Here is a 7,448-nt window from a genome sequence, read left to right on the forward strand (position 1 = left end):
AATATAGAGACAGCCTCCCGGCTCTGTAAACACACTGACAGTCTGCCCGGTCTATAAATATAGAGACAGCCTCCCGGCTCTATAAACACACTGACAGTCTGCCCAGTCTATAAATATAGAGACAGCCTCCCGGCTCTGTAAACACACTGACAGTCTGCCCGGTCTATAAATATAGAGACAGCCTCCCGGCTCTATAAACACACTGACAGTCTGCCCAGTCTATAAATATAGAGACAGCCTCCCGGCTCTGTAAACACACTGAAAGTCTCCTAGTCTATTGCTCCTTTGATGGGTCACTCTCTCTTTAAATATAATGATACTCTCTCCAAGATATTACTATAGTAACAGAACATGGGTTCTGTAAAATTAGTGACAGACTATCCTCTCTCTTAATATATTGACAGCCCCTCAGTTCTTTAAACATACAGAGAGGCTCCCCAATCTATTTCTATAGTGACAGGCCCCCGGCACGGTAAAGAAACTTAAACTGTCCCCATTCGATTACTTTGGGGCAGGCCACTGACCTGTAAACATACGGATAACCTCCGCAATCTATTAATATAATGACAGACTCTCTACTCTGGAAACGCACGGTCAGTCTCCAAAATCTATTACTATGGCGACAGAACACTGGCTCTGTTAAAATGCAGAGAGTGCACCAGTCTATTCCTATAGAGACACGCCCCACGCTCTGTCAACGTACTAGCAGTCTATCCACATATTGCAATGGTGACGAGCCCCTAGCTCTGTAAAGACACTGAGGGCTCCCCTAACTCTCCCTCCCCCCTACCCCACGCCTCCCCCCAAGCTATTGCTATTGTGACAGGGCCACAGGTCTTTCAAAACATTAACAATCTGTCCACGCTATTACTATACTGACAAGCTGCAGGCTCTGTAAACATACTGACAGTCACCCCAGTATATTACAACAGTGAGAGGCTGCTGGCTCTCTAAACATTCCGTCTCCCAACACTATTATGGTAGTGACAGTCCCTCGGCTTTGTGAACATACTGACAATCTCTCCCCTCTATTAATTTCCTGACACCCACTGGCTCTCGAAAATTACCGAAAGTGTCCCACTTTATTGCTATAAAGACAGGCCACGGCTCTGTAAACATACTGAGAGTCTCCCCACTATATTGCTGGAGTGAAATTACCCCCTTTCTATCAAAGCACCGACAGGCCAGCCTCTCTATTAGTATATTGACAGGCTAGCAGCTCTTTAACAATGCTGACTGTATCCCCACTCTCTTAATATGGTGACGGCCCCGGGTCTGTAAACATACTGACATTCTGCGCACTCTATTACTGCAATAACTTGCGACCATCTGTGTAAAAATACTGACTGTTTCCCGCACTCTATAATTATTGTTGCAGGCTCAGGCTCTGTAAACATAATAACATTCTCCCCACTCTCTTAGTTTAGAGCAAGAACGCCGGTCCTATCAAATTATCGACAGTCCAGCATCTCTATTAGTATATTGACAGGTCTCTGGCTCTTTAATCATACTGTAGGTCTCCCCACTGTATTAATCGTGACAGCCTCCCAGCTCTATGACCATACTGACAGTCTCCCCACTCTCTTAGTATAGTGACAGGTCCCCGGGTCTGCAAACATAATGAGAGCCTACGCAGCCTCTTCCTATAGATAGACCCTGGTTCTGTATAGAGACTGACTGTCTCCCCACTATATTAATATAGTGACAATTCCCCAGGTCTGAAAACACACTGACAGTCTACTAACTCTATCCCTATCGTGTTAGCCCCCGGCTCTGTAAAACTATTGGCCATCTTCCAACTCTATTAATATACTGACAGACACATGGCACTGTAGATAATAGGGCAATCTCCGCAGGCTATTACTATTGTGACAGGCCCCCAGGTTTGTAAATGTATTGGCAGTGTCCGCACTTTATTACTACAGTGACAGGCCCTCAACTCTGTAAACATTCTCAGAGTCTATACACTCCATTCATTTAGTGGCAAGCCCCTTCCTCTATATACATTTTGACATTCGGCCCTGTCCCTGACAACATTGAGAGGCCCCCTGCTCTGTAAACAATCTGACAGTCCCAACATCCAATTACTGTACTGATAGGCCCCCGGATCTGTAAATTTAGTGAAAGTCTATACAGTCTATTCCAATAGTGGCAGAACCCAGGTCTGGAAACATCCGGACTGGCTCCCCAGTCTTTTATCACAGTGACAGGCCCCTGGCTCTGTATTATCTGACAGTTTCCCCATTCAAATATTTAGCAGGCCTCGGGCTCTCCAACCATCCTTATGGTTTACCCTCTCCATTATGTTAATGATAGGGCCCTGGCTTTGTCAGAATACAGTCAGTCATCCCACTCTGTTGCTATAGTGACAGTCCCCGGGCTCTGTAAACACCCTGATAGTCACCCTATTCTGTTAATATAGTGTCAAAATCCAGCTCTGTAAACATTCTTGCAGTCTCTCCACTCTATTATGATTGTGAGAGACCCCATGTTCTAAATATGCTGAGTGTCTCTCCACTCATTTAAAATAGTGACTGCACCATGTCTCTGCAAAGATTCTGACAATCTCAACACTCTATTACGATATTACAGTCTCTTCAATCAATTCCTAGAGTGTCAGACCCTGGCACTGTAAACTCTGTGACAGTCTCCCTAATTTAATTACTATGCTGACAGGCCTCTGGTTCTGTAACCAGCCTCGTCAATCAATTAATATACTGACTGTCCCCTGGTCCTGTAACCTGAGTGAGAATCTTCTCAACCAAATAATATGCCGACTGGCCCCCGGTTCTGCAGCTTGACTGACAGTCTCCCCAATTATCTGTTGCACTAATAGGGCCACTGGTCCTGCAGCCTGAGTGACAGACTCCCAATCAATTAGTCTACTGACTCGCCCCGGCTCTGTTACCTGGGTGACCATCTCCCCAATCAATTACTATATTTGCCGGCAGCAGGCTCTGTAACCTGAGTGACAATCTCCACAAACCATTGCTGTACTGACTGGCCCCTGCCTCTGTAACCGGAGTGACATTCTCCTCAATCAATTCCTATAGAGACTGACAGCGGCTCCGTAGTCTGGGTGATAGTCTCCTCAATCAATGGCTACATATGACTGGCCACAGGCTTTGCAGCCTGAGTGACCATCTCCCCAATCCATTCCAATAGTGACTGTTCCACCAGCTCTGATACCTGAGTGACAGACTCTCCAATTATTTACCTAATATAAATGGCCCATGGCTCTCTAACCTAGGTACAGTCTCTAGGGGTGCTTTACCGACAACTGTGGCACGAGCGATATAATGAAACAGACAGAAAACTCAGCGAGAGCCGTAATATTATATTCTGGTCTCTGTCAAATGTTGCACCCTCCTGAGTTCAGTGGAAGTGCTAATCATCACCGTGTGTTTTTGATTATGGTCAATAATTTGTTATGTGCTACTGATTTTTTAAATATGGCATTAAGTCACGACACTCAGTCTTCTCGTTATAAATACAAATAACAAAACAGTTTTATTTTCGGAACCAAGTTTCCCCTCGTGGATTTGGGCCCGCCTGGCACACAACCTCTGCCGTGTCATAACAAGGTCAGCAGCAAAGAATGTTTTAGGAGGAGTTTGATGAGTTAATTTGGGAAGCCGGGAATATTTCCAATGCCCGGAGCCTGCACGTGTGTGGGAAGTGTCTCCAACTGCAGCTCCTGGAAGCCCGGGTTCTGAAGCTGGAACGGCGGCTGGGGACACTGTGGAACACACGCGCGGTGGAGAGTATCGTGGATACCATGTATAGAGAGGTGGTCACACCGCAGGCTAAAGGTACACAAGCAGGAATGGAATGGGTGACCGCAAGGCAGAGAAAAAGGACTAGGCGGGCATTGCAGGGATCTACAGTTGTGATTCCTTTTTAAAACAGATATACCCCTTTGGATACTGTTAAGAGTAACGGTCTCTCTGGTGAAAGCAGCAGCATCCAAATTCGTTGTACTGTGCTTGGCTCTGCTGCACAAGGGAGAAGTAAACATTATTGGGAGTGCGATATTTATAAGGGATTCTATTGTAAGGGTAAAAGATCATCGTTTCTGTGGCCGCAAACGAGACTCCAAGATGGTATGTTGCCTCCCTTGTGGTCGGGCGAAATATACCTCAGAGCAGCTTCAGGACATTCTTAAAGGTGAGGGTGAACAGCCAGTGGTCGTGATAAAAATTGGTACAAACGACACAGGTAAAAAGGATCGTGGTTCTAAAAAGAGAATATAGATCGTTAGGAAGTAAGTTGAAAAGTAGGACCTCAATGGTATTGATCGCAGTGTTACTGCCAGTGTCACGTGCTCGTCAGAGTAGAAATAGGAGGATATATCGGATGAACAGGAGGCTGAAGCGATGATGTGAGGGGGAGAGCTCCAGGTTCCTGGCACATGGGGAACGTTTCTGGGGGAGATGGGACAAGTACAAACAGAAAGGGTTACACCTGGGCAGGAACGGGACTTATGTCCAAAGGGGAATATTTGCTTGAGTGGTTGGGGAAGCTTTAAGCTAAAATGGCAGGGGAATGGGAACCTATGCAAAAGCCAGAGCATGGGGAATCAAGGACAAAAACAAAATACATAAAGGGGAATAAGGAAATCGATAGTCTTTGGAAATCAAGGACAAATTCAAACAGAGCTTCAGTGAAATGGTGTTGGGGAAATTGATGGGATTGAAGGCCGCTAAATCTCCAGGGCCTGATTATCTACATCCCAGACTACTGAAGGAAGTGTCAACAGAAATAGCATGGGCATTGATTCTATAGACACAGGGACAGTTCCTAATGATTGGAGTGTAGCGAATGTAAACCAGCTATTTAAAAATGGAGGTAGAGAGCAAACAGGTGATTAAAGGTCATTTAGCCTGACATCGGTCGTGGGGAAATTCGAGAGCCCATTTTCAAATAATTAGTAGAAGGCACTTGGAAAGCAGTGGCAGAATCGGACAGAGACAGCATGCATTTACGAAATGGAAATCATGCTTTGAATTTTTCGAGGATTTCACTAGAAGAAGTGATGAAGGGGATCCCGGGGATGTGGCTTATATGGACTTTCAGAGTGTTTCGACAAAGTCCCACATAAATTCTTAGCGTGTACAATTAAAATGCATGTGATTGGGTGTAGCGTATTCATATGGATAGCAAACTGGTTGGCAGACGGCTAACAAAGTGTCGGAATAAACGGGTCTTAATTTCAGAATGGCAGGCAGTGACTATTGGGGCACTGCAGGGGTCGTTCTAATAATTTAAATGAGGGAACTAAATGTAATATCTACAAATTTGCAGGTGACACGAAGCTGGGCGGGAGGGTCAGTAGCGCGGAGGATGCAGAGATGCTTCATTGTGATTTGGAAAAGTTGAGTTAGTTGGCAAATGCACAGCAGATGCAGTATAATGTGGGTAAATGTGAGATTATCTACTTTGGTAGCAAAAGCAGGAAGGCAGATTATTATCTGAATTGCTATAAATTGAGAGAGGAGAACGTGCAACGAGACATGGGTGTCCTCGTACACCAGTCGCTGAGTCCATGCTGGTCCAGCAGGATGTAAGGAAGGCAAACGGTATGTTGGCCTTCATAGCGACATCATATGAGTACAGGAGCAGATATGTCTTCCTATGTTTAGACAGGGCCCTGGTGAGACCAAACTTGGAATATTGTGTGCAGTTTTGATTTTGTTATCTAAAGATGCATATTAATTATATGACCATAGACCAGCGAAGATTTACCAGATGATTCGAGGGATGTCTGGAGTGACATATGAGGAGCTATTGATTTGGATAAAAACATAGAAGCATAGATAATTGGAGCAGGATTGGACCATTCGTTATTGCGAGCTTGCTCCAACATTCATCCTGATCATGGCTGATTATCAAAGTCAACAGCCTGCTCCTGCATTGTCCATGTAACCATTGATTACTTTCCCCCCTCATTCTCCTGAACTCCAGCGAATATAACCCGAACAGATTTACCAGACTGCCTCATGGTTTGTTGCGACTGACATATCAGGAGATGTTGTGTCAGTTAGGACTATATTCGAAGGAGTTGAGTGGATTGAGAGGCATCTCGTAGTAACCTATAAAATTCTAAAAGGGCAAGGCAGGCTAGATGCAGAAGGATTTTCCCGATGTCGGGGAGTCCAGAACCAGGGATCGCAGTCGGAGGATACGGTTAGACCATGTAGGACTGAGATGAGGAGAACATTCTTCACCCAGAGAATGGAGAGCCTATGGAATTCGCTACCACAGAAAGCCGTTTTCAGCAAAATATTTTATGTTTTCAAGAAGGAGTTAGATAGAGCTCTTGGGGCGAAGGGGATCAAAGAGTAATTGGAGAAACTGGGAGCAGGCTTTGACTTGGGTGATCGGGCATGATCATAGTGATGGGGGAGCAGGCCCGAAGGCCGAATGGCCTTCTGCGGCTCCTATTTTCTGTTTTTATTTGTATATGTTCGTGTTGTGTGTATGTGTGTGTGTGAATGTATGTATGTGATGGCCTTCGTCAGACACGTGCACAGTACTCTGCTGCTGAGACTAATGCTGCACTTGCTGAGGTGCGGAGGGTTGTGGTGCCAACACCCGATCGTCTGTTCTGGTGTTGACCTTTGCTGTCTTATTCATCCAATGCTTCTGGAGTTAAATCTAGATTCACTCCCAAATATTTTGTGTTGGATCATTGTTTGTTTACTAGCCATCCATGCAGAGATGCTTTTGTTTTGGTATTCGCGTTGTGGTACTGGATTACACTGGATATCTTTTCTGGGGCCTTACCGTTATGCTGTGTGCTGTTGTTTCCCGTCAACTTTGTTACCTATTTGTTAATGACCTGGCCCAGAGAGCAGACCATGGAGCTTTGATGGTAAAACAGGTGTCTTCACCAGTGATGAACTACAGCCATTGACCCGTCATTTATGTATGTACAATAAAATCGTTGGGAAATAATCCCCCCACACCCTGGCCTTAAACATACATTCTCACGTGTTCTTCCTAACACTCCCACATTTTAATAGTTACGATTTTATTGCAGTTTTATATTCTATCATGACTCAACAAGTTTTCAATTTTAACAAAGTAACAATGTTGGTCTCTTCGCAGACTGTGCCAGTCTAACTGAGCATTTCATTAGTTTCTGATTTTGTTCAGAATTCCAACATTGACAGTGCCTTGCATTGCCAATAGAAGGCTGATTTCACTTCTATATCAGATCTTCATTTACTTTTAAATCCCAAAGCATGAACGTTTCTCATGTGCTACTGCTGAAACAATTACCTGTTGTCAATAGAATTGAAAATGTGGGCCTCTGTGAGATTTTATCCGGGAATGCCTTTGCCAAATATGGGAGTTTTTATCTGTCGTTCTGCAATTTGGAAGTTGGCTCTCTAAGAGCTATAAGCTATCAGAGTCAGAGGAAGCTTCTCGATTGTGTGAACCAA

The sequence above is a fragment of the Cetorhinus maximus genome, unplaced genomic scaffold (genome assembly GCF_964194155.1).
Source record: "Cetorhinus maximus unplaced genomic scaffold, sCetMax3.hap1.1 HAP1_SCAFFOLD_130, whole genome shotgun sequence".
In the NCBI taxonomy this organism is placed as follows: domain Eukaryota; kingdom Metazoa; phylum Chordata; class Chondrichthyes; order Lamniformes; family Cetorhinidae; genus Cetorhinus; species Cetorhinus maximus.